Source organism: Saccoglossus kowalevskii, chromosome 19, assembly GCF_978046115.1.
Source record: "Saccoglossus kowalevskii chromosome 19, keSacKowa6.1, whole genome shotgun sequence".
Classification (NCBI taxonomy): domain Eukaryota; kingdom Metazoa; phylum Hemichordata; class Enteropneusta; family Harrimaniidae; genus Saccoglossus; species Saccoglossus kowalevskii.
Window position 1 is genome coordinate 17,864,450 of NC_140659.1, and position 25,122 is coordinate 17,889,571.

Below are 25,122 nucleotides of genomic sequence, written 5' to 3' on the forward strand. Positions count from 1 at the left end.
AAATCGGAGAGGTTGATTGACAACACTCCTCTCTGTTTTAATGTGTGTGGTACTTGGCGCGAAGTTCTTTCCAACTAAAATCGTGCATGGTGAGTATGATTTGAGCTACTGGAATGGTAAAAATGGAAACAAATTTTATTGTTGAAATTCAGAAGTTGTTTTCGTTTAGCTTGAACAGAAAGTCATGCACACTCTTTTCGTATCATCGTCCGACATTTACTCAAAGTCGCTAATTTAGGTGCAAAATTACTGTCATCAGCAGCCCGCCTAGCTCAGTCTGTAGAGCATGGGACTCTTAATTCCAGGGTCGTGGGTTCGAGCCACACGTTGGGCGAACACCTTTTAGACTGAATAAACAATGTGAGTTATGATAAAAGATGTTGAATTCCGGTGGGTGAATGTGACACGAAATTGAGTGAAATGAGTTCTTACTCACAATGTCGGATGGTTGCAATAATTGTCTCTGATAACCAAATCACAGGAGCGAGGTTGATTGTTTCTGCACGGTATAAAGATTCGGAAAACGGAGAGGTTGACTGTTGGTTGACTATACTCCTCTCTGTTTTAATGTGTGTGGTACTTGGCGCGACGTTCTCTCCAACTAAGATCGTGCATTGTGAGTATGATTTGAGCTACTGGAATGGTGAAAACGGAATCAAATTTTATTGTTGAAATTCAGAAGTTGTTTTCGTTCAGCTTAAACACAAAGTCAAGCACACTCTTTTCGTATCATCGTCCGACATTTATTCAAAGTCGCTAATTTATGTGCAAAAACACTCTCACCAGCAGCTCGCCTAGCTCAGTCGGTCGAGCATGGGACACTTAATCCCAGGGTCGTGGGTTCGAGCCCCACGTTGGGCGAACACATTTTAGACAGAATAAACAATGTGAGTTTCGATAAAAGATGTTGAATTCCGGTGGGTGAATGTGACACGAAATTGAGTGAAATGAGTTCCTACTCACGATGTCGGATGGTTGCAATAATTGTCTCTGATAACCAAGTCACAGGAGCGAGGTTGATTATTTCTGCACGGTATAAAGAGTGGGAAAACGGAGAGGTTGACTGTTGGTTGACAATACTCCTCTCTGTTTTAATGTGTGTGGTACTTGGCGCGAAGTTCATTCCAACTAAAATCGTGCATGGTGAGTATGATTTGAGCTACTGGAATGGTAAAAATGGAAGCAAACTTTTTTGTTGAAATTCAGAAGTTGTTTTCGTTTAGCTTAAACACAAAGTCATGCTCACTCTTTTCGTATCATCGTCCGACATTTACTCAAAGTCGCTAATTTAGGTGCAAAATTACTGTCATCAGCAGCCCGCCTAGCTCAGTCTGTAGAGCATGGGACTCTTAATCTCAGGGTCGTGGGTTCGAGCCACACGTTGGGCGAACACCTTTTAGACTGAATAAACAATGTGAGTTATGATAAAAGATGTTGAATTCCGGTGGGTGAATGTGACACGAAATTGAGTGAAATGAGTTCTTACTCACAATGTCGGATGGTTGCAATAATTGTCTCTGATAACCAAATCACAGGAGCGAGGTTGATTGTTTCTGCACGGTATAAAGATTCTGAAAACGGAGAGGTTGACTGTTGGTTGACTATACTCCTCTCTGTTTTAATGTGTGTGGTACTTGGCGCGACGTTCTCTCCAACTAAGATCGTGCATTGTGAGTATGATTTGAGCTACTGGAATGGTGAAAACGGAATCAAATTTTATTGTTGAAATTCAGAAGTTGTTTTCGTTCAGCTTAAACACAAAGTCAAGCACACTCTTTTCGTATCATCGTCCGACATTTATTCAAAGTCGCTAATTTATGTGCAAAAACACTCTCACCAGCAGCTCGCCTAGCTCAGTCGGTAGAGCATCGGACTCTTAATCCCAGGGTCGTGGGTTCGAGCCCCACGTTGGGCGAACACATTTTAGACAGAATAAACAATGTGATTTACGATAAGAGATGTTGAATTCCGGTGGGTGGATGTGACACGAAATTGAGTGAAATGAGTTCCTACTCACAATGTCGGATGGTTGCAATAATTGTTTCTGATAACCAAATCACAGGAGCGAGGTTGATTATTTCTGCACGGTATTAAGATTCGGAAAACGGAGAGATTGACTGTTGGTTGACAATACCCCTCTCTGTTTTGATGTGTGGTACTTGGCGCGAAGTTCCCTCCAACAAAGATCGTGCATGGTGAGTACGATTTGAGCTACTGGAATGGTAAAAATGGAACCAAATTTTATTGTTGAAATTCAGAAGCTGTTTTCGTTTAGCTTAAACACAAAGTCATGCACACTCTTTTCGTATCATCGTCCGACATTTACTCAAAGTCGCTAATTTAGGTGCAAAATCACTCTCATCAGCAGCCAATAATTGTCTCTGATAACCAAGTCACAGGAGCGAGGTTGATTATTTCTGCACGGTATTAAGATTGGGAAAACGGAGTTTTTGACTGTTGGTTGACAATACTCCTCTCTGTTTTAATGTGTGTGGTACTTGGCGCGAAGTTCATTCCAACTAAAATCGTGCATTGTGAGTATGATTTGAGCTACTGGAATGGTAAAAATGGAAGCAAATTTTATTGTTGTAATTCAGAAGTTGTTTTCGTTTAGCTTAAACACAAAGTCATGCAAACTCTTTTCGTATCATCGTCCGACATTTACTCAAAGTCGCTAATTGAGGTGCAAAACACTCTCACCACCAGCCCGGCTAGCTCAGTCGGTAGAGCATGGGACTCTTAATCCCAGGGTCGTAGGTTCGAGCCCCACGTTGGGCGAACACATTTTAGACAGAATAAACAACGTGAGTTACGATAAAAGATGATGAATTCCGGTGGGTGAATGTGACACGAAATTGAGTGAAATGAGTTCTTACTCACAATGTCGGATGGTTGCAATAATTTTCTCTGATAACCAAATCACAGGAGCAAGGTTGATTATTTCTGCACGGTATAAAGATTGGGAAAACGGAGAGGTTGACTGTTGGTTGACAATACTCCTCTGTGTTTTAATGTGTGTGGTACTTGGCGCGAAGTTTATTCCAACTAAAATCGTGCATGGTGAGTATGATTTGAGCTACTGGAATGGTAAAAATGGAAGCAAATTTCATTGTTGAAATTCAGAAGTAGTTTTCCTATAGCTTAAACACAAAGTCATGCACACTCTTTTCGTATCATCGTCCGACATTTACTCAAAGTCGCTAATTGAGGCGCGAAAATATTGTCATCAGCAGCCTGGCTAGCTCAATCGGTAGAGCATGGGACTCTTAATCCCAGGGTCGTGGGTTCGAGCCCCACGTCGGGCGAACACATTTTAGACAGAATAAACAATGTGAGTTACGATAAAAGATGTTGAATTCCGGTGGGTGAATGTGACACGAAATTGAGTGAAATGGGTTCTTACTCACAATGTCGGATGGTTGCAATAATTGTCTCTGATAACCAAATCAAAGGAGCGAGGTTGATTATTTCTGCACGGTATAAAGATTGGGAAAACGGAGAGGTTGACTGTTGGTTGACAATACTCCTCTCTGTTTTAATGTCTGTGGTACTTGGCGCGAAGTTCTCTCCAACAAAGATCGTGCATGGTGAGTACGATTTGAGCTACTGGAATGGTAAAAATGGAACCAAATTTTATTGTTGAAATTCAGAAGCTGTTTTCGTTTAGCTTAAACACAAAGTCATGCACACTCTTTTCGTATCATCGTTCGACATTTATTCAAAGTCGCTAATTTAGGTGCAAAATCACTCTCATCAGCAGCCAATAATTGTCTCTGATAACCAAGTCACAGGAGCGAGGTTGATTATTTCTGCACGGTATTAAGATTGGGAAAACGGAGTTTTTGACTGTTGGTTGACAATACTCCTCTCTGTTTTAATGTGTGTGGTACTTGGCGCGAAGTTCATTCCAACTAAAATCGTGCATTGTGAGTATGATTTGAGCTACTGGAATGGTAAAAATGGAAGCAAATTTTATTGTTGTAATTCAGAAGTTGTTTTCGTTTAGCTTAAACACAAAGTCATGCACACTCTTTTCGTATCATCGTCCGACATTTACTCAAAGTCGCTAATTGAGGCGCGAAAATACTGTCATCAGCAGCCCAGCTAGCTCAGTCGGTAGAGCATGGGACTCTTAATCCCAGGGTCGTGGGTTCGAGCCCCACGTCGGGCGAACACATTTTAGACAGAATAAACAATGTGAGTTACGATAAAAGATGTTGAATTCCGGTGGGTGAATGTGACACGAAATTGAGTGAAATGGGTTCTTACTCACAATGTCGGATGGTTGCAATAATTGTCTCTGATAACCAAATCAAAGGAGCGAGGTTGATTATTTCTGCACGGTATAAAGATTGGGAAAACGGAGAGGTTGACTGTTGGTTGACAATACTCCTCTCTGTTTTAATGTCTGTGGTACTTGGCGCGAAGTTCCCTCCAACTAAGATCGTGCATGGTGAGTATGATTTGAGCTACTGCAATGTTAAAAATGGAAGCAAATTTTATTGTTGAAATTCAGAAGTTGTTTTCGTTTAGCTTAAACACAAAGTCATGCACACTCTTTTCGTATCATCGTCCGACATTTACTCAAAGTCGCTAATTGAGGTGCAAAATCACTCTCATCAGCATCCAATAATTGTCTCTGATAACCAAATCACAGGAGCGAGGTTGATTATTTCTGCACGGTATTAAGATTCGGAAAACGGAGAGATTGACTGTTGGTTGACAATACCCCTCTCTGTTTTAATGTGTTGTACTTGGCGCGAAGTTCCCTCCAACAAAGATCGTGCATGGTGAGTACGATTTGAGCTACTGGAATGGTAAAAATGGAACCAAATTTTATTGTTGAAATTCAGAAGCTGTTTTCGTTTAGCTTAAACACAAAGTCATGCACACTCTTTTCGTATCATCGTCCGACATTTACTCAAAGTCGCTAATTTAGGTGCAAAATCACTCTCATCAGCAGCCAATAATTGTCTCTGATAACCAAGTCACAGGAGCGAGGTTGATTATTTCTGCACGGTATTAAGATTGGGAAAACGGAGTTTTTGACTGTTGGTTGACAATACTCCTCTCTGTTTTAATGTGTGTGGTACTTGGCGCGAAGTTCATTCCAACTAAAATCGTGCATTGTGAGTATGATTTGAGCTACTGGAATGGTAAAAATGGAAGCAAATTTTATTGTTGTAATTCAGAAGTTGTTTTCGTTTAGCTTAAACACAAAGTCATGCAAACTCTTTTCGTATCATCGTCCGACATTTACTCAAAGTCGCTAATTGAGGTGCAAAACACTCTCACCACCAGCCCGGCTAGCTCAGTCGGTAGAGCATGGGACTCTTAATCCCAGGGTCGTAGGTTCGAGCCCCACGTTGGGCGAACACATTTTAGACAGAATAAACAACGTGAGTTACGATAAAAGATGATGAATTCCGGTGGGTGAATGTGACACGAAATTGAGTGAAATGAGTTCTTACTCACAATGTCGGATGGTTGCAATAATTTTCTCTGATAACCAAATCACAGGAGCAAGGTTGATTATTTCTGCACGGTATAAAGATTGGGAAAACGGAGAGGTTGACTGTTGGTTGACAATACTCCTCTGTGTTTTAATGTGTGTGGTACTTGGCGCGAAGTTTATTCCAACTAAAATCGTGCATGGTGAGTATGATTTGAGCTACTGGAATGGTAAAAATGGAAGCAAATTTCATTGTTGAAATTCAGAAGTAGTTTTCCTATAGCTTAAACACAAAGTCATGCACACTCTTTTCGTATCATCGTCCGACATTTACTCAAAGTCGCTAATTGAGGCGCGAAAATATTGTCATCAGCAGCCTGGCTAGCTCAGTCGGTAGAGCATGGGACTCTTAATCCCAGGGTCGTGGGTTCGAGCCCCACGTCGGGCGAACACATTTTAGACAGAATAAACAATGTGAGTTACGATAAAAGATGTTGAATTCCGGTGGGTGAATGTGACACGAAATTGAGTGAAATGGGTTCTTACTCACAATGTCGGATGGTTGCAATAATTGTCTCTGATAACCAAATCAAAGGAGCGAGGTTGATTATTTCTGCACGGTATAAAGATTGGGAAAACGGAGAGGTTGACTGTTGGTTGACAATACTCCTCTCTGTTTTAATGTCTGTGGTACTTGGCGCGAAGTTCTCTCCAACAAAGATCGTGCATGGTGAGTACGATTTGAGCTACTGGAATGGTAAAAATGGAACCAAATTTTATTGTTGAAATTCAGAAGCTGTTTTCGTTTAGCTTAAACACAAAGTCATGCACACTCTTTTCGTATCATCGTTCGACATTTACTCAAAGTCGCTAATTTATGTGCAAAATCACTCTCATCAGCAGCCAATAATTGTCTCTGATAACCAAGTCACAGGAGCGAGGTTGATTATTTCTGCACGGTATTAAGATTGGGAAAACGGAGTTTTTGACTGTTGGTTGACAATACTCCTCTCTGTTTTAATGTGTGTGGTACTTGGCGCGAAGTTCATTCCAACTAAAATCGTGCATTGTGAGTATGATTTGAGCTACTGGAATGGTAAAAATGGAAGCAAATTTTATTGTTGTAATTCAGAAGTTGTTTTCGTTTAGCTTAAACACAAAGTCATGCACACTCTTTTCGTATCATCGTCCGACATTTACTCAAAGTCGCTAATTGAGGCGCGAAAATACTGTCATCAGCAGCCCAGCTAGCTCAGTCGGTAGAGCATGGGACTCTTAATCCCAGGGTCGTGGGTTCGAGCCCCACGTCGGGCGAACACATTTTAGACAGAATAAACAATGTGAGTTACGATAAAAGATGTTGAATTCCGGTGGGTGAATGTGACACGAAATTGAGTGAAATGGGTTCTTACTCACAATGTCGGATGGTTGCAATAATTGTCTCTGATAACCAAATCAAAGGAGCGAGGTTGATTATTTCTGCACGGTATAAAGATTGGGAAAACGGAGAGGTTGACTGTTGGTTGACAATACTCCTCTCTGTTTTAATGTCTGTGGTACTTGGCGCGAAGTTCCCTCCAACTAAGATCGTGCATGGTGAGTATGATTTGAGCTACTGCAATGTTAAAAATGGAAGCAAATTTTATTGTTGAAATTCAGAAGTTGTTTTCGTTTAGCTTAAACACAAAGTCATGCACACTCTTTTCGTATCATCGTCCGACATTTACTCAAAGTCGCTAATTGAGGTGCAAAATCACTCTCATCAGCATCCAATAATTGTCTCTGATAACCAAATCACAGGAGCGAGGTTGATTATTTCTGCACGGTATAAAGATTGGGAAAACGGAGTTTTTGACTGTTGGTTGACAATACTCCTCTCTGTTTTAATGTGTGTGGTACTTGGCGCGAAGTTCATTCCAACTAATATCGTGCATGGTGAGTGTGATTTGAGCTACTGAAATGGTAAAAATGGAATCAAATTTTATTGTTGAAATTCTGCCGAAGTTTTTTTCGTTTAGCTTAAACACAAAGTCATGCACACTCTTTTCGTATCATCGTCCGACATTTACTCAAAGTCGCTAATTGAGGTTTAAAATCACTCCCATTAGCAACCAATAATTGTCTCTGATAACCAAATCACAGGAGCGAGGTTGATTATTTCTGCACGGTATAAAGATTGGGAAAACGGAGAGATTGACTGTTGCTTGACAATACTCCTCTCTGTTTTAATGTGTGTGGTACTTGGCGCGAAGTTTATTCCAACTAAAATCGTGCATGGTGAGTATGATTTGAGCTACTGGAATGGTAAAAATGGAAGCAAATTTCATTGTTGAAATTCAGAAGTAGTTTTCCTATAGCATAAACACAAAGTCATGCACACTCTTTTCGTATCATCGTCCGACATTTACTCAAAGTCGCTAATTGAGGCGCGAAAATACTGTCATCAGCAGCCTGGCTAGCTCAGTCGGTAGATCATGGGACTCTTAATCCCAGGGTCGTGGGTTCGAGCCCCACGTCGGGCGAACACATTTTAGACAGAATAAACAATGTGAGTTACGATAAAAGATGTTGAATTCCGGTGGGGGAATGTGACACGAAATTGAGTGAAATGGGTTCTTACTCACAATGTCGGATGGTTGCAATAATTGTCTCTGATAACCAAATCAAAGGAGCGAGGTTGATTATTTCTGCACGGTATAAAGATTGGGAAAACGGAGAGGTTGACTGTTGGTTGACAATACTCCTCTCTGTTTTAATGTCTGTGGTACTTGGCGCGAAGTTCCCTCCAACTAAGATCGTGCATGGTGAGTATGATTTGAGCTACTGTATTGTTAAAAATGGAAGCAAATTTTATTGTTGAAATTCAGAAGTTGTTTTCGTTTAGCTTAAACACAAAGTCATGCACACTCTTTTCGTATCATCGTCCGACATTTACTCAAAGTCGCTAATTGAGGTGCAAAAACACTCGCATCAGCAGCCCAGCTAGCTCAGTCGGAAGAGCATGGGACTCTTAATCCCAGGGTCGTGGGTTCGAGCCCCACGTTGGGCGAACACATTTTAGACAGAATAAACAATGTGAGTTACGATAAAAGATGTTGAATTCCGGTGGGTGAATGTGACACGAAATTGAGTGAAATGAGTTCTTACTCACAATGTCGGATGGTTGCAATAATTGTCTCTGATAACCAAATCACAGGAGCGCGGTTGATTATTTCTGCACGGTATTAAGATTCGGAAAACGGAGAGGTTGACTGTTGGTTGACAATACTCCTCTCGGTTTTAATGTGTGGTACTTTGCGCGAAGTTCCCTCCTACAAAGATCGTGCATGGTGAGTACGATTTGAGCTACTGGAATGGTAAAAATGGAACCAAATTTTATTGTTGAAATTCAGGAGCTGTTTTCGTTTAGCTTAAACACAAAGTCATGCACACTCTTTTCGTATCATCGTCCGACATTTACTCAAAGTCGCTAATTTAGGTGCAAAATCACTCTCATCAGCAGCCAATAATTGTCTCTGATAACCAAGTCACAGGAGCGAGGTTGATTATTTCTGCACGGTATTAAGATTGGGAAAACGGAGTTTTTGACTGTTGGTTGACAATACTCCTCTCTGTTTTAATGTGTGTGGTACTTGGCGCGAATTTCATTCCAACTAAAATCGTGCATTGTGAGTATGATTTGAGCTACTGGAATGGTAAAAATGGAAGCAAATTTTATTGTTGTAATTCAGAAGTTGTTTTCGTTTAGCTTAAACACAAAGTCATGCACACTCTTTTCGTATCATCGTCCGACATTTACTCAAAGTCGCTAATTGAGGCGCGAAAATACTGTCATCAGCAGCCTGGCTAGCTCAGTCGGTAGACCATGGGACTCTTAATCCCAGGGTCGTGGGTTCGAGCCCCACGTCGGGCGAACACATTTTAGACAGAATAAACAATGTGAGTTACGATAAAAGATGTTGAATTCCGGTGGGTGAATGTGACACGAAATTGAGTGAAATGGGTTCTTACTCACAATGTCGGATGGTTGCAATAATTGTCTCTGATAACCAAATCAAAGGAGCGAGGTTGATTATTTCTGCACGGTATAAAGATTGGGAAAACGGAGAGGTTGACTGTTGGTTGACAATACTCCTCTCTGTTTTAATGTCTGTGGTACTTGGCGCGAAGTTCCCTCCAACTAAGATCGTGCATGGTGAGTATGATTTGAGCTACTGCAATGTTAAAAATGGAAGCAAATTTTATTGTTGAAATTCAGAAGTTGTTTTCGTTTAGCTTAAACACAAAGTCATGCACACTCTTTTCGTATCATCGTCCGACATTTACTCAAAGTCGCTAATTGAGGTGCAAAAACACTCGCATCAGCAGCCCAGCTAGCTCAGTCGGAAGAGCATGGGACTCTTAATCCCAGGGTCGTGGGTTCGAGCCCCACGTTGGGCGAACACATTTTAGACAGAATAAACAATGTGAGTTACGATAAAAGATGTTGAATTCCGGTGGGTGAATGTGACACGAAATTGAGTGAAATGAGTTCTTACTCACAATGTCGGATGGTTGCAATAATTGTCTCTGATAACCAAATCACAGGAGCGCGGTTGATTATTTCTGCACGGTATTAAGATTCGGAAAACGGAGAGGTTGACTGTTGGTTGACAATACTCCTCTCGGTTTTAATGTGTGGTACTTTGCGCGAAGTTCCCTCCTACAAAGATCGTGCATGGTGAGTACGATTTGAGCTACTGGAATGGTAAAAATGGAACCAAATTTTATTGTTGAAATTCAGAAGCTGTTTTCGTTTAGCTTAAACACAAAGTCATGCACACTCTTTTCGTATCATCGTCCGACATTTACTCAAAGTCGCTAATTTAGGTGCAAAATCACTCTCATCAGCAGCCAATAATTGTCTCTGATAACCAAGTCACAGGAGCGAGGTTGATTATTTCTGCACGGTATTAAGATTGGGAAAACGGAGTTTTTGACTGTTGGTTGACAATACTCCTCTCTGTTTTAATGTGTGTGGTACTTGGCGCGAAGTTCATTCCAACTAAAATCGTGCATTGTGAGTATGATTTGAGCTACTGGAATGGTAAAAATGGAAGCAAATTTTATTGTTGTAATTCAGAAGTTGTTTTCGTTTAGCTTAAACACAAAGTCATGCAAACTCTTTTCGTATCATCGTCCGACATTTACTCAAAGTCGCTAATTGAGGTGCAAAAACACTCGCATCAGCAGCCCAGCTAGCTCAGTCGGAAGAGCATGGGACTCTTAATCCCAGGGTCGTGGGTTCGAGCCCCACGTCGGGCGAACACATTTTAGACAGAATAAACAATGTGAGTTACGATAAAAGATGTTGAATTCCGGTGGGTGAATGTGACACGAAATTGAGTGAAATGGGTTCTTACTCACAATGTCGGATGGTTGCAATAATTGTCTCTGATAACCAAATCAAAGGAGCGAGGTTGATTATTTCTGCACGGTATAAAGATTGGGAAAACGGAGAGGTTGACTGTTGGTTGACAATACTCCTCTCTGTTTTAATGTCTGTGGTACTTGGCGCGAAGTTCCCTCCAACTAAGATCGTGCATGGTGAGTATGATTTGAGCTACTGCAATGTTAAAAATGGAAGCAAATTTTATTGTTGAAATTCAGAAGTTGTTTTCGTTTAGCTTAAACACAAAGTCATGCACACTCTTTTCGTATCATCGTCCGACATTTACTCAAAGTCGCTAATTGAGGTGCAAAAACACTCGCATCAGCAGCCCAGCTAGCTCAGTCGGAAGAGCATGGGACTCTTAATCCCAGGGTCGTGGATTCGAGCCCCACGTTGGGCGAACACATTTTAGACAGAATAAACAACGTGAGTTACGATAAAAGATGATGAATTCCGGTGGGTGAATGTGACACGAAATTGAGTGAAATGAGTTCTTACTCACAATGTCGGATGGTTGCAATAATTGCCTCTGATAACCAAATCACAGGAGCGAGGTTGATTATTTCTGCACGGTATAAAGATTGGGAAAACAGAGAGGTTGACTGTTGCTTGACAATACTCCTCTCTGTTTTAATGTGTGTGGTACTTGGCGCGAATTTCCCTCCTACAAAGATCGTGCATGGTGAGTACGATTTGAGCTACTGGAATGGTAAAAATGGAACCAAATTTTATTGTTGAAATTCAGAAGCTGTTTTCGTTTAGCTTAAACACAAAGTCATGCACACTCTTTTCGTATCATCGTCCGACATTTACTCAAAGTCGCTAATTTAGGTGCAAAATCACTCTCATCAGCATCCAATAATTGTCTCTGATAACCAAATCACAGGAGCGAGGTTGATTATTTCTGCACGGTATAAAGATTGGGAAAACGGAGTTTTTGACTGTTGGTTGACAATACTCCTCTCTGTTTTAATGTGTGTGGTACTTGGCGCGAAGTTCATTCCAACTAATATCGTGCATGGTGAGTGTGATTTGAGCTACTGAAATGGTAAAAATGGAATCAAATTTTATTGTTGAAATTCTGCCGAAGTTTTTTTCGTTTAGCTTAAACACAAAGTCATGCACACTCTTTTCGTATCATCGTCCGACATTTACTCAAAGTCGCTAATTGAGGTTTAAAATCACTCCCATCAGCAACCAATAATTGTCTCTGATAACCAAATCACAGGAGCGAGGTTGATTATTTCTGCACGGTATAAAGATTGGGAAAACGGAGAGGTTGACTGTTGGTTGGCAATACTCCTCTCTGTTTTAATGTGTGTGGTACTTGGCGCGAAGTTCATTCCAACTAAGATCGTGCATGGTGAGTATGATTTGAGCTACTGCAATGTTAAAAATGGAAGCAAATTTTATTGTTGAAATTCAGAAGTTGTTTTCGTTTAGCTTAAACACAAAGTCATGCACACTCTTTTCGTATCATCGTCCGACATTTACTCAAAGTCGCTAATTGAGGTGCAAAATCACTCTCATCAGCATCCAATAATTGTCTCCGATAACCAAATCACAGGAGCGAGGTTGATTATTTCTGCACGGTATAAAGATTGGGAAAACGGAGTTTTTGACTGTTGGTTGACAATACTCCTCTCTGTTTTAATGTGTGGTACTTTGCGCGAATTTCCCTCCTACAAAGATCGTGCATGGTGAGTACGATTTGAGCTACTGGAATGGTAAAAATGGAACCAAATTTTATTGTTGAAATTCAGAAGCTGTTTTCGTTTAGCTTAAACACAAAGTCATGCACACTCTTTTCGTATCATCGTCCGACATTTACTCAAAGTCGCTAATTTAGGTGCAAAATCACTCTCATCAGCAGCCAATAATTGTCTCTGATAACCAAGTCACAGGAGCGAGGTTGATTATTTCTGCACGGTATAAAGATTGGGAAAACGGAGTTTTTGACTGTTGGTTGACAATACTCCTCTCTGTTTTAATGTGTGTGGTACTTGGCGCGAAGTTCATTCCAACTAAAAATCGTGCATTGTGAGTATGATTTGAGCTACTGGAATGGTAAAAATGGAAGCAAATTTTATTGTTGTAATTCAGAAGTTGTTTTCGTTTAGCTTAAACACAAAGTCATGCAAACTCTTTTCGTATCATCGTCCGACATTTACTCAAAGTCGCTAATTGAGGTGCAAAACACTCTCACCACCAGCCCGGCTAGCTCAGTCGGTAGAGCAGGGGACTCTTAATCCCAGGGTCGTGGGTTCGAACCCCACGTTGGGCGAACACCTTTTAGACAGAATAAACAATGTGAGTTACGATAAAAGATGTTGAATTCCGGTGGGTGAATGTGACACGAAATTGAGAGAAATGAGTTCTTACTCACAATGTCGGATGGTTGCATTAATTGTCTCTGATAACCAAATCACAGAAGCGAGATTGATTATTTCTGCACGGTATAAATATTGGGAAAACGGAGAGGTTGACTGTTGGTTGACAATACTCCTCTCTATTTTAATGTGTGTGGTACTTGGTGCGAAGTTCATTCCAACAAAGATCGTGCATGGTGAGTATGATTTGAGCTACTGGAATGGTAAAAATGGAAGCAAATTGTATTGTTGAAATTCAGATGTTGTTTTCGTTTAGCTTAAACACAAAGTTATGCACACTCTTTTCGTATCATCGTCCGACATTTACTCAAAGTCGCTAATTGAGGTGCAAAAACACTCTCACCAGCTGCCCGGCTAGCTCAGTCGGTAGAGCATGGGACTCTTAATTCCAGGGTCGTGGGTTCGAGCCCCACGTTGGGCGAATACCTTTTAGACTGAATAAACAATGTGAGTTACGATAAAAGATGTTGAATTCCGGTGGGTGAATGTGACACGAAATTGAGTGAAATGAGTTCTTACTCACAATGTCGGGTGGCTGCAATAATTGTCTCTGATAATCAAATCACAGGAGCGAGGTTGATTATTTCTGCACGGTAAAAAGATTGGGAAAACGGAGAGGTTGACTGTTGGTTGACAATACTCCTCTCTGTTTTAATGTGTGTGGTACTTGGCGCGAAGTTTATTCCAACTAAAATCGTGCATGGTGAGTATGATTTGAGCTACTGGAATGGTAAAAATGGAAGCAAATTTCATTGTTGAAACTCAGAAGTAGTTTTCCTATAGCTTAAACACAAAGTCATGCACACTCTTTTCGTATCATCGTCCGACATTTACTCAAAGTCGCTAATTGAGGCGCGAAATTACTGTCATCAGCAGCCTGGCTAGCTCAGTCGGTAGAGCATGGGACTCTTAATCCCAGGGTCGTGGGTTCGAGCCCCACGTCGGGCGAACACATTTTAGACAGAATAAACAATGTGAGTTACGATAAAAGATGTTGAATTCCGGTGGGTGAATGTGACACGAAATTGAGTGAAATGAGTTCTTACTCACAATGTCGGATGGTTGCAATAATTGTCTCTGATAACCAAATCACAGGAGCGAGGTTGATTATTTCTGCACGGTATAAAGATTGGGAAAACGGAGAGGTTGACTGTTGGTTGGCAATACTCCTCTCTGTTTTAATGTGTGTGGTACTTGGCGCGAAGTTCATTCCAACTAAGATCGTGCATGGTGAGTATGATTTGAGCTACTGCAATGTTAAAAATGGAATCAAATTTTATTGTTGAAATTCAGAAGTTGTTTTCGTTTAGCTTAAACACAAAGTCATGCACACTCTTTTCGTATCATCGTCCGACATTTACTCAAAGTCGCTAATTGAGGTGCAAAATCACTCTCATCAGCATCCAATAATTGTCTCTGATAACCAAATCACAGGAGCGCGGTTGATTATTTCTGCACGGTATTAAGATTCGGAAAACGGAGAGGTTGACTGTTGGTTGACAATACTCCTCTCTGTTTTAATGTGTGGTACTTTGCGCGAAGTTCCCTCCTACAAAGATCGTGCATGGTGAGTACGATTTGAGCTACTGGAATGGTAAAAATGGAACCAAATTTTATTGTTGAAATTCAGAAGCTGTTTTCGTTTAGCTTAAACACAAAGTCATGCACACTCTTTTCGTATCATCGTCCGACATTTACTCAAAGTCGCTAATTTAGGTGCAAAATCACTCTCATCAGCAGCCAATAATTGTCTCTGATAACCAAGTCACAGGAGCGAGGTTGATTATTTCTGCACGGTATAAAGATTGGGAAAACGGAGTTTTTGACTGTTGGTTGACAATACTCCTCTCTGTTTTAATGTGTGTGGTACTTGGCGCGAAGTTCATTCCAACTAAAAATCGTGCATTGTGAGTATGATTTGAGCTACTGGAATGGTAAAAATGGAAGCAAATTTTATTGTTGTAATTCAGAAGTTGTTTTCGTTTAGCTTAAACACAAAGTCATGCAAACTCTTTTCGTATCATCGTCCGACATTTACTCAAAGTCGCTAATTGAGGTGCAAAACACTCTCACCACCAGCCCGGCTAGCTCAGTCGGTAGAGCAGGGGACTCTTAATCCCAGGGTCGTGGGTTCGAACCCCACGTTGGGCGAACACCTTTTAGACAGAATAAACAATGTGAGTTACGATAAAAGATGTTGAATTCCGGTGGGTGAATGTGACACGAAATTGAGAGAAATGAGTTCTTACTCACAATGTCGGATGGTTGCATTAATTGTCTCTGATAACCAAATCACAGAAGCGAGATTGATTATTTCTGCACGGTATAAATATTGGGAAAACGGAGAGGTTGACTGTTGGTTGACAATACTCCTCTCTATTTTAATGTGTGTGGTACTTGGTGCGAAGTTCATTCCAACAAAGATCGTGCATGGTGAGCATGATTTGAGCTACTGGAATGGTAAAAATGGAAGCAAATTGTATTGTTGAAATTCAGATGTTGTTTTCGTTTAGCTTAAACACAAAGTTATGCACACTCTTTTCGTATCATCGTCCGACATTTACTCAAAGTCGCTAATTGAGGTGCAAAATCACTCTCATCAGCATGCAATAATTGTCTCTGATAACCAAATCACAGGAGCGAGGTTGATTATTTCTGCATGGTATAAAGATTGGGAAAACGGAGTTTTTGACTGTTGGTTGACAATACTCCTCTCTGTTTTAATGTGTGTGGTACTTGGCGCGAAGTTCATTCCAACTAAAATCGTGCATTGTGAGTATGATTTGAGCTACTGGAATGGTAAAAATGGAAGCAAATTGTATTGTTGAAATTCAGATGTTGTTTTCGTTTAGCTTAAACACAAAGTTATGCACACTCTTTTCGTATCATCGTCCGACATTTACTCAAAGTCGCTAATTGAGGTGCAAAAACACTCTCACCAGCTGCCCGGCTAGCTCAGTCGGTAGAGCATGGGACTCTTAATTCCAGGGTCGTGGGTTCGAGCCCCACGTTGGGCGAATACCTTTTAGACTGAATAAACAATGTGAGTTACGATAAAAGATGTTGAATTCCGGTGGGTGAATGTGACACGAAATTGAGTGAAATGAGTTCTTACTCACAATGTCGGATGGCTGCAATAATTGTCTCTGATAATCAAATCACAGGAGCGAGGTTGATTATTTCTGCACGGTAAAAAGATTGGGAAAACGGAGAGGTTGACTGTTGGTTGACAATACTCCTCTCTGTTTTAATGTGTGTGGTACTTGGCGCGAAGTTCATTCCAACTAAAATCGTGCATGGTGAGTATGATTTGAGCTACTGGAATGGTAAAAATGGAAGCAAATTTTATTGTTGAAATTCAGAAGTTGTTTTCGTTTAGCTTAAGGTAGCGAGACTATTATTTGTGTTGAAAATTACGATTTTCACATTTATTTATTAATTGATGAAATGCACTATAAACTTTCATGTGATAAAGTCAACATAACATAGAATGTCATGTAAGTTGGTTAAAATGTAGATTTTCTGAAGGGAAGCAAGGCAGCCTCAGTAGTGTTTTCCAAAATTAATAACACAGGTTTAATCTGTGTGCCTATAAGTTTCAAAGATAAACTCAAGACAAAGCAATGTTAGGATGTGTTATCAGTAGCTATCTGACACACAATTAGTGTTTCCAAACATTTTAGTGGTTTGTCGCCGCCCCTGTTTGTTTCACAGATTAGTCATTTGCATATGAATGTGTCAGACACAAGGTCACACAGCCACTGAAAAAAAATCATTGATTTTGGTGTTTTCATATGCCGAATTTATCCAATTATAGCTATCCCATTCCTTTATTTTTTTGGTTTCCAATAGCCTTACACATTTGGATGTCCCTACACATGTTAAAGCAGACCTTGATGGGAAAACAAATTGATTGTGCCGATAAACAAGCTTGAAAATCTTTGCTGTTACTTCATGGACGTTTTCTAGGAGTTTATGTTTTTCAACATACAAGGTCTTTAACAAAAAATAACGTATACTTATTGTCTTCGGATTAACACCAAATTTTCACAGCTTTAAGGTGACAGTGAGAGGAACTTGAATGTGTCCAGACAAACTATTTCATCAATTATTTACCAACAAGTTGTGGTTTGAGTAGGGGGCAATGCGACTAAAACAGTAATTTAAATTCAGCACACTATTTTTTAAAACGCGTTGCTTGCATAAAACTGACCAGACACATTCAATTTACCAGACTATTGAACAACTAGGAAAAGTGAAAAAAATACTTCTTATCGCCAGCATAAATGCGTAATTATTTTTTTTACAGAAAAAGTAATGTTTAGCCTTTGATTAAGAAACGGGTCATAGAATGCAGATACGGGCATGGCAAACACACCTTTGCAAAGCTTGAAGTCTGGCGATTCTAAAAATATATACTTTCCTGGGTCTATTTGTAGTCATTTGGTCACAATTAGAAGATGAAAACAAGTAAGCAAATAATAGTCCCGCTACCTTAAACACAAAGTCATGCACACTCTTTTCGTATCATCGTCCGACATTTACTCAAAGTCGCTAATTTAGGTGCAAAATCACTCTCATCAGCAGCCAATAATTGTCTCTGATAACCAAATCACAGGAGCGAGGTTGATTATTTCTGCACGGTATAAAGATTGGGAAAACGGAGAGGTTGACTGTTGGTTGACAATACTCCTCTCTGTTTTAATGTGTGGTACTTTGCGCGAAGTTCCCTCCTACAAAGATCGTGCATGGTGAGTACGATTTGAGCTACTGGAATGGTAAAAATGGAACCAAATTTTATTGTTGAAATTCAGAAGCTGTTTTCGTTTAGCTTAAACACAAAGTCATGCACACTCTTTTCGTATCATCGTCCGACATTTACTCAAAGTCGCTAATTTAGGTGCAAAATCACTCTCATCAGCAGCCAATAATTGTCTCTGATAACCAAGTCACAGGAGCGAGGTTGATTATTTCTGCACGGTATTAAGATTGGGAAAACGGAGTTTTTGACTGTTGGTTGACAATACTCCTCTCTGTTTTAATGTGTGTGGTACTTGGCGCGAAGTTCATTCCAACTAAAATCGTGCATTGTGAGTATGATTTGAGCTACTGGAATGGTAAAAATGGAAGCAAATTTTATTGTTGTAATTCAGAAGTTGTTTTCGTTTAGCTTAAACACAAAGTCATGCAAACTCTTTTCGTATCATCGTCCGACATTTACTCAAAGTCGCTAATTGAGGCGCAAAACACTCTCACCACCAGCCCGGCTAGCTCAGTCGGTAGAGCATGGGACTCTTAATACCAGGGTCGTGGATTCGAGCCCCACGTTGGGCGAACACATTTTAGACAGAATAAACAACGTGAGTTACGATAAAAGATGATGAATTCCGGTGGGTGAATGTGACACGAAATTGAGTGAAATGAGTTCTTACTCACAATGTCGGATGGTTGCAATAATTGCCTCTGATAACCAAATCACAGGAGCGAGGTTGATTATTTCTGCACGGTATAAAGATTGGGAAAACGGAGAGGTTGACTGTTGCTTGACAATACTCCTCTCTGTTTTAATGTGTGTGGTACTTGGCGCGAAGTTTATTCCAACTAAAATCGTGCATGGTGAGTATGATTTGAGCTACTGGAATGGTAAAAATGGAAGCAAATTTCATTGTTGAAACTCAGAAGTAGTTTTCCAATAGCTTAAACACAAAGTCATGCACACTCTTTTCGTATCATCGTCCGACATTTACTCAAAGTCGCTAATTGAGGCGCGAAAATACTGTCATCAGCAGCCTGGCTAGCTCAGTCGGTAGAGCATGGGACTCTTAATCCCAGGGTCGTGGGTTCGAGCCCCACGTCGGGCGAACTCATTTTAGACAGAATAAACAATGTGAGTTACGATAAAAGATGTTGAATTCCGGTGGGTGAATGTGACACGAAATTGAGTGAAATGAGTTCTTACTCACAATGTCGGATGGTTGCAATAATTGTCTCTGATAACCAAATCACAGGAGCGAGGTTGATTATTTCTGCACGGTATAAAGATTGGGAAAACGGAGAGGTTGACTGTTGGTTGACAATACTCCTCTCTGTTTTAATGTCTGTGGTACTTGGCGCGAAGTTCCCTCCAACTAAGATCGTGCATGGTGAGTATGATTTGAGCTACTGCAATGTTAAAAATGGAAGCAAATTTTATTGTTGAAATTCAGAAGTTGTTTTCGTTTAGCTTAAACACAAAGTCATGCACACTCTTTTCGTATCATCGTCCGACATTTACTCCAAGTCGCTAATTGAGGTGCAAAATCACTCTCATCAGCATCCAATAATTGTCTCTGATAACCAAATCACAGGAGCGAGGTTGATTATTTCTGCACGGTATAAAGATTGGGAAAACGGAGTTTTTGACTGTTGGTTGACAATACTCCTCTCTGTTTTAATGTGTGTGGTACTTGGCGCGAAGTTCATTCCAACTAATATCGTGCATGGTGAGTGTAATTTGAGCTACTGAAATGGTAAAAATGGAATCAAATTTTATTGTTGAAATTCTGCCGAAGTTTTTTTCGTTTAGCTTAAACACAAAGTCATGCACATTCTTTTCGTATCATCGTCCGACATTTACTCAAAGTCGCTAATTGAGGTTTAAAATCACTCCCATCAGCAACCAATAATTGTCTCTGATAACCAAATCACAGGAGCGAGGTTGATTATTTCTGCACGGTATAAAGATTGGGAAAACGGAGAGGTTGACTGTTGGTTGGCAATACTCCTCTCTGTTTTAATGTGTGTGGTACTTGGCGCGAAGTTCATTCCAACTAAGATCGTGCATGGTGAGTATGATTTGAGCTACTGCAATGTTAAAAATGGAAGCAAATTTTATTGTTGAAATTCAGAAGTTGTTTTCGTTTAGCTTAAACACAAAGTCATGCACACTCTTTTCGTATCATCGTCCGACATTTACTCAAAGTCGCTAATTGAGGTGCAAAATCACTCTCATCAGCATCCAATAATTGTCTCTGATAACCAAATCACAGGAGCGAGGTTGATTATTTCTGCACGGTATAAAGATTGGGAAAACGGAGTTTTTGACTGTTGGTTGACAATACTCCTCTCTGTTTTAATGTGTGGTACTTTGCGCGAATTTCCCTCCTACAAAGATCGTGCATGGTGAGTACGATTTGAGCTACTGGAATGGTAAAAATGGAACCAAATTTTATTGCTGAAATTCAGAAGCTGTTTTCGTTTAGCTTAAACACAAAGTCATGCACACTCTTTTCGTATCATCGTCCGACATTTACTCAAAGTCGCTAATTTAGGTGCAAAATCACTCTCATCAGCAGCCAATAATTGTCTCTGATAACCAAGTCACAGGAGCGAGGTTGATTATTTCTGCACAGTATAAAGATTGGGAAAACGGAGTTTTTGACTGTTGGTTGACAATACTCCTCTCTGTTTTAATGTGTGTGGTACTTGGCGCGAAGTTCATTCCAACTAAAATCGTGCATTGTGAGTATGATTTGAGCTACTGGAATGGTAAAAATGGAAGCAAATTTTATTGTTGTAATTCAGAAGTTGTTTTCGTTTAGCTTAAACACAAAGTCATGCAAACTCTTTTCGTATCATCGTCCGACATTTACTCAAAGTCGCTAATTGAGGTGCAAAACACTCTCACCACCAGCCCGGCTAGCTCAGTCGGTAGAGCAGGGGACTCTTAATCCCAGGGTCGTGGGTTCGAACCCCACGTTGGGCGAACACCTTTTAGACAGAATAAACAATGTGAGTTACGATAAAAGATGTTGAATTCCGGTGGGCGAATGTGACACGAAATTGAGAGAAATGAGTTCTTACTCACAATGTCGGATGGTTGCATTAATTGTCTCTGATAACCAAATCACAGAAGCGAGATTGATTATTTCTGCACGGTATAAATATTGGGAAAACGGAGAGGTTGACTGTTGGTTGACAATACTCCTCTCTATTTTAATGTGTGTGGTACTTGGTGCGAAGTTCATTCCAACAAAGATCGTGCATGGTGAGTATGATTTGAGCTACTGGAATGGTAAAAATGGAAGCAAATTGTATTGTTGAAATTCAGATGTTGTTTTCGTTTAGCTTAAACACAAAGTTATGCACACTCTTTTCGTATCATCGTCCGACATTTACTCAAAGTCGCTAATTGAGGTGCAAAAACACTCTCACCAGCAGCCCGGCTAGCTCAGTCGGTAGAGCATGGGACTCTTAATTCCAGGGTCGTGGGTTCGAGCCCCACGTTGGGCGAATACCTTTTAGACTGAATAAACAATGTGAGTTACGATAAAAGATGTTGAATTCCGGTGGGTGAATGTGACACGAAATTGAGTGAAATGAGTTCTTACTCACAATGTCGGATGGCTGCAATAATTGTCTCTGATAATCAAATCACAGGAGCGAGGTTGATTATTTCTGCACGGTAAAAAGATTGGGAAAACGGAGAGGTTGACTGTTGGTTGACAATACTCCTCTCTGTTTTAATGTGTGTGGTACTTGGCGCGAAGTTCATTCCAACTAAAATCGTGCATGGTGAGTATGATTTGAGCTACTGGAATGGTAAAAATGGAAGCAAATTTTATTGTTGAAATTCAGAAGTTGTTTTCGTTTAGCTTAAGGTAGCGAGACTATTATTTGTGTTAAAAATTACGATTTTCACATTTATTTATTAATTGATGAAATGCACTATAAACTTTCATGTGATAAAGTCAACATAACATAGAATGTCATGTAAGTTGGTTAAAATGTAGATTTTCTGAAGGGAAGCAAGGCAGCCTCAGTAGTGTTTTCCAAAATTAATAACACAGGTTTAATCTGTGTGCCTATAAGTTTCAAAGATAAACTCAAGACAAAGCAATGTTAGGATGTGTTATCAGTAGCTATCTGACACACAATTAGTGTTTCCAAACATTTTAGTGGTTTGTCGCCGCCCCTGTTTGTTTCACAGATTAGTCATTTGCATATGAATGTGTCAGACACAAGGTCACACAGCCACTGAAAAAAAATCATTGATTTTGGTGTTTTCATATGCCGAATTTATCCAATTATAGCTATCCCATTCCTTTATTTTTTTGGTTTCCAATAGCCTTACACATTTGGATGTCCCTACACATGTTAAAGCAGACCTTGATGGGAAAACAAATTGATTGTGCCGATAAACAAGCTTGAAAATCTTTGCTGTTACTTCATGGACGTTTTCTAGGAGTTTATGTTTTTCAACATACAAGGTCTTTAACAAAAAATAACGTATACTTATTGTCTTCGGATTAACACCAAATTTTCACAGCTTTAAGGTGACAGTGAGAGGAACTTGAATGTGTCCAGACAAACTATTTCATCAATTATTTACCAACAAGTTGTGGTTTGAGTAGGGGGCAATGCGACTAAAACAGTAATTTAAATTCAGCACACTATTTTTTAAAACGCGTTGCTTGCATAAAACTGACCAGACACATTCAATTTACCAGACTATTGAACAACTAGGAAAAGTGAAAAAAATACTTCTTATCGCCAGCATAAATGCGTAATTATTTTTTTTACAGAAAAAGTAATTTTTAGCCTTTGATTAAGAAACGGGTCATAGAATGCAGATACGGGCATGGCAAACACACCTTTGCAAAGCTTGAAGTCTGGCGATTCTAAAAATATATACTTTCCTGGGTCTATTTGTAGTCATTTGGTCACAATTAGAAGATGAAAACAAGTAAGCAAATAATAGTCCCGCTACCTTAAACACAAAGTCATGCACACTCTTTTCGTATCATCGTCCGACATTTACTCAAAGTCGCTAATTTAGGTGCAAAATCACTCTCATCAGCAGCCAATAATTGTCTCTGATAACCAAATCACAGGAGCGAGGTTGATTATTTCTGCACGGTATAAAGATTGGGAAAACGGAGAGGTTGACTGTTGGTTGACAATACTCCTCTCTGTTTTAATGTGTGGTACTTTGCGCGAAGTTCCCTCCTACAAAGATCGTGCATGGTGAGTACGATTTGAGCTACTGGAATGGTAAAAATGGAAGCAAATTTTATTGTTGAAATTCAGAAGTTGCTTTCGTTTAGCTTAAACACAAAGTCATGCACACTCTTTTCGTATCATCGTCCGACATTTACTCAAAGTCGCTAATTGAGGTGCAAAAACACTCGCATCAGCAGCCCAGCTAGCTCAGTCGGAAGAGCATGGGACTCTTAATCCCAGGGTCGTGGGTTCGAGCCCCACGTTGGGCGAACACATTTTAGACAGAATAAACAATGTGAGTTACGATAAAAGATGTTGAATTCCGGTGGGTGAATGTGACACGAAATTGAGTGAAATGAGTTCTTACTCACAATGTCGGATGGTTGCAATAATTGTCTCTGATAACCAAATCACAGGAGCGCGGTTGATTATTTCTGCACGGTATTAAGATTCGGAAAACGGAGAGGTTGACTGTTGGTTGACAATACTCCTCTCTGTTTTAATGTGTGGTACTTTGCGCGAAGTTCCCTCCTACAAAGATCGTGCATGGTGAGTACGATTTGAGCTACTGGAATGGTAAAAATGGAACCAAATTTTATTGTTGAAATTCAGAAGCTGTTTTCGTTTAGCTTAAACACAAAGTCATGCACACTCTTTTCGTATCATCGTCCGACATTTACTCAAAGTCGCTAATTTAGGTGCAAAATCACTCTCATCAGCAGCCAATAATTGTCTCTGATAACCAAGTCACAGGAGCGAGGTTGATTATTTCTGCACGGTATTAAGATTGGGAAAACGGAGTTTTTGACTGTTGGTTGACAATACTCCTCTCTGTTTTAATGTGTGTGGTACTTGGCGCGAAGTTCATTCCAACTAAAATCGTGCATTGTGAGTATGATTTGAGCTACTGGAATGGTAAAAATGGAAGCAAATTTTATTGTTGTAATTCAGAAGTTGTTTTCGTTTAGCTTAAACACAAAGTCATGCAAACTCTTTTCGTATCATCGTCCGACATTTACTCAAAGTCGCTAATTGAGGCGCAAAACACTCTCACCACCAGCCCGGCTAGCTCAGTCGGTAGAGCATGGGACTCTTAATACCAGGGTCGTGGATTCGAGCCCCACGTTGGGCGAATACATTTTAGACAGAATAAACAACGTGAGTTACGATAAAAGATGATGAATTCCGGTGGGTGAATGTGACACGAAATTGAGTGAAATGAGTTCTTACTCACAATGTCGGATGGCTGCAATAATTGTCTCTGATAATCAAATCACAGGAGCGAGGTTGATTATTTCTGCACGGTATAAAGATTGGGAAAACGGAGAGGTTGACTGTTGGTTGACAATACTCCTCTCTGTTTTAATGTGTGTGGTACTTGGCGCGAAGTTCATTCCAACTAAAATCGTGCATGGTGAGTATGATTTGAGCTACTGGAATGGTAAAAATGGAAGCAAATTTTATTGTTGAAATTCAGAAGTTGTTTTCGTTTAGCTTAAGGTAGCGAGACTATTATTTGTGTTGAAAATTACGATTTTCACATTTATTTATTAATTGATGAAATGCACTATAAACTTTCATGTGATAAAGTCAACATAACATAGAATGTCATGTAAGTTGGTTAAAATGTAGATTTTCTGAAGGGAAGCAAGGCAGCCTCAGTAGTGTTTTCCAAAATTAATAACACAGGTTTAATCTGTGTGCCTATAAGTTTCAAAGATAAACTCAAGACAAAGCAATGTTAGGATGTGTTATCAGTAGCTATCTGACACACAATTAGTGTTTCCAAACATTTTAGTGGTTTGTCGCCGCCCCTGTTTGTTTCACAGATTAGTCATTTGCATATGAATGTGTCAGACACAAGGTCA

The 25,122-nt window shown here is 40.0% G+C and overlaps 21 non-coding genes across 21 annotated transcripts; all 21 read left to right on the forward strand.

Moving 5' to 3' along the window:
- The first annotated feature begins 2,705 nt into the window (after positions 1 to 2,705).
- Positions 2,706 to 2,778, forward strand: TRNAK-CUU (transfer RNA lysine (anticodon CUU)). The gene has a single exon. It is a non-coding gene; the product is annotated as a tRNA-Lys (tRNA).
- A 454-nt stretch (positions 2,779 to 3,232) lies between these two features.
- Positions 3,233 to 3,305, forward strand: TRNAK-CUU (transfer RNA lysine (anticodon CUU)). The gene has a single exon. It is a non-coding gene; the product is annotated as a tRNA-Lys (tRNA).
- A 793-nt stretch (positions 3,306 to 4,098) lies between these two features.
- Positions 4,099 to 4,171, forward strand: TRNAK-CUU (transfer RNA lysine (anticodon CUU)). The gene has a single exon. It is a non-coding gene; the product is annotated as a tRNA-Lys (tRNA).
- A 1,129-nt stretch (positions 4,172 to 5,300) lies between these two features.
- Positions 5,301 to 5,373, forward strand: TRNAK-CUU (transfer RNA lysine (anticodon CUU)). Its single transcript has one exon. It is a non-coding gene; the product is annotated as a tRNA-Lys (tRNA).
- Positions 5,374 to 5,827: 454 nt separating this feature from the next.
- On the forward strand, positions 5,828 to 5,900 carry TRNAK-CUU (transfer RNA lysine (anticodon CUU)). Its single transcript has one exon. It is a non-coding gene; the product is annotated as a tRNA-Lys (tRNA).
- A 793-nt stretch (positions 5,901 to 6,693) lies between these two features.
- On the forward strand, positions 6,694 to 6,766 carry TRNAK-CUU (transfer RNA lysine (anticodon CUU)). The gene has a single exon. It is a non-coding gene; the product is annotated as a tRNA-Lys (tRNA).
- A 1,135-nt stretch (positions 6,767 to 7,901) lies between these two features.
- Positions 7,902 to 7,974, forward strand: TRNAK-CUU (transfer RNA lysine (anticodon CUU)). The gene has a single exon. It is a non-coding gene; the product is annotated as a tRNA-Lys (tRNA).
- Positions 7,975 to 8,428: 454 nt separating this feature from the next.
- Positions 8,429 to 8,501, forward strand: TRNAK-CUU (transfer RNA lysine (anticodon CUU)). The gene has a single exon. It is a non-coding gene; the product is annotated as a tRNA-Lys (tRNA).
- A 791-nt stretch (positions 8,502 to 9,292) lies between these two features.
- Positions 9,293 to 9,365, forward strand: TRNAK-CUU (transfer RNA lysine (anticodon CUU)). Its single transcript has one exon. It is a non-coding gene; the product is annotated as a tRNA-Lys (tRNA).
- Positions 9,366 to 9,819: 454 nt separating this feature from the next.
- On the forward strand, positions 9,820 to 9,892 carry TRNAK-CUU (transfer RNA lysine (anticodon CUU)). The gene has a single exon. It is a non-coding gene; the product is annotated as a tRNA-Lys (tRNA).
- Positions 9,893 to 10,683: 791 nt separating this feature from the next.
- Positions 10,684 to 10,756, forward strand: TRNAK-CUU (transfer RNA lysine (anticodon CUU)). Its single transcript has one exon. It is a non-coding gene; the product is annotated as a tRNA-Lys (tRNA).
- Positions 10,757 to 11,210: 454 nt separating this feature from the next.
- Positions 11,211 to 11,283, forward strand: TRNAK-CUU (transfer RNA lysine (anticodon CUU)). Its single transcript has one exon. It is a non-coding gene; the product is annotated as a tRNA-Lys (tRNA).
- A 1,811-nt stretch (positions 11,284 to 13,094) lies between these two features.
- On the forward strand, positions 13,095 to 13,167 carry TRNAK-CUU (transfer RNA lysine (anticodon CUU)). The gene has a single exon. It is a non-coding gene; the product is annotated as a tRNA-Lys (tRNA).
- A 454-nt stretch (positions 13,168 to 13,621) lies between these two features.
- On the forward strand, positions 13,622 to 13,694 carry TRNAK-CUU (transfer RNA lysine (anticodon CUU)). The gene has a single exon. It is a non-coding gene; the product is annotated as a tRNA-Lys (tRNA).
- Positions 13,695 to 14,148: 454 nt separating this feature from the next.
- TRNAK-CUU (transfer RNA lysine (anticodon CUU)) lies at positions 14,149 to 14,221 on the forward strand. The gene has a single exon. It is a non-coding gene; the product is annotated as a tRNA-Lys (tRNA).
- Positions 14,222 to 15,351: 1,130 nt separating this feature from the next.
- On the forward strand, positions 15,352 to 15,424 carry TRNAK-CUU (transfer RNA lysine (anticodon CUU)). Its single transcript has one exon. It is a non-coding gene; the product is annotated as a tRNA-Lys (tRNA).
- Positions 15,425 to 16,217: 793 nt separating this feature from the next.
- On the forward strand, positions 16,218 to 16,290 carry TRNAK-CUU (transfer RNA lysine (anticodon CUU)). Its single transcript has one exon. It is a non-coding gene; the product is annotated as a tRNA-Lys (tRNA).
- Positions 16,291 to 19,061: 2,771 nt separating this feature from the next.
- On the forward strand, positions 19,062 to 19,134 carry TRNAK-CUU (transfer RNA lysine (anticodon CUU)). The gene has a single exon. It is a non-coding gene; the product is annotated as a tRNA-Lys (tRNA).
- Positions 19,135 to 20,944: 1,810 nt separating this feature from the next.
- On the forward strand, positions 20,945 to 21,017 carry TRNAK-CUU (transfer RNA lysine (anticodon CUU)). Its single transcript has one exon. It is a non-coding gene; the product is annotated as a tRNA-Lys (tRNA).
- Positions 21,018 to 21,471: 454 nt separating this feature from the next.
- TRNAK-CUU (transfer RNA lysine (anticodon CUU)) lies at positions 21,472 to 21,544 on the forward strand. Its single transcript has one exon. It is a non-coding gene; the product is annotated as a tRNA-Lys (tRNA).
- Positions 21,545 to 23,450: 1,906 nt separating this feature from the next.
- TRNAK-CUU (transfer RNA lysine (anticodon CUU)) lies at positions 23,451 to 23,523 on the forward strand. Its single transcript has one exon. It is a non-coding gene; the product is annotated as a tRNA-Lys (tRNA).
- Positions 23,524 to 25,122: the final 1,599 nt, after the last annotated feature.